Genomic DNA, 760 nt, shown 5'->3' with positions numbered 1-760 from the left:
TATCATATAATCTCAAATATTCCACCTAAAAAAAGTTATTGGGTGAAAATGTTGCATATTTAGTGTTTTTCCATATAAAAAACTGAACTGTTTTTTTTAAAGGGCCTAAGACATACAAACAAAAAAAGTAAACAACAATAAAACTTAAAATTGACGGATATATCTGAAGTTGATCTCGACATTATTGTGCTAAAAGTAAACAGTAAATAAAATGTATAATTTACTTTTGGATCCCCAATTATTTTTTTTAAGTGTCATTGCTGCAAAAATAATAATGAATCAAAATCCAAAATTAAGGCTCCAATTATTATATAATCTCAAATATTCCACCTAAAAAAGTTATTGGGTGAAAATATTGCATATTTTGTGTTTTTTCCGTATTTTTTTCTAATGTTGATCTAGAGATTTAAAACTTGCACAATAATAGAAATAATACTGAATAATGACACATTTTTTATATATATATTTTTTATCAAAACCCTTTGCGGTCCCCGGGATCATAACTGAGTGGAGGCCTAAATGTATATTTTGTATACATATATTGTATTGTTTTTTTATAATAAAAAATATGAAAATTGCCCCTGCTTGCTTGGATTTTTCAGTGTGTGGCCCTCAGTGGAAAAAGTTTGGACACCCCTGACTTATATGCAAATATAATGACAATAAAATCCATTATATTCTTTTATTCAAATACTAATAGTATGCATGCGCATGCGTGTTGCAGATTCGGCGCATGCGCAATGGCACGGCGCCGTGACGC

This window comes from Nerophis ophidion, linkage group LG13 (genome assembly GCF_033978795.1).
Source record: "Nerophis ophidion isolate RoL-2023_Sa linkage group LG13, RoL_Noph_v1.0, whole genome shotgun sequence".
Taxonomy (NCBI): domain Eukaryota; kingdom Metazoa; phylum Chordata; class Actinopteri; order Syngnathiformes; family Syngnathidae; genus Nerophis; species Nerophis ophidion.
Note: the sequence above shows the minus strand (reverse complement) of the source record.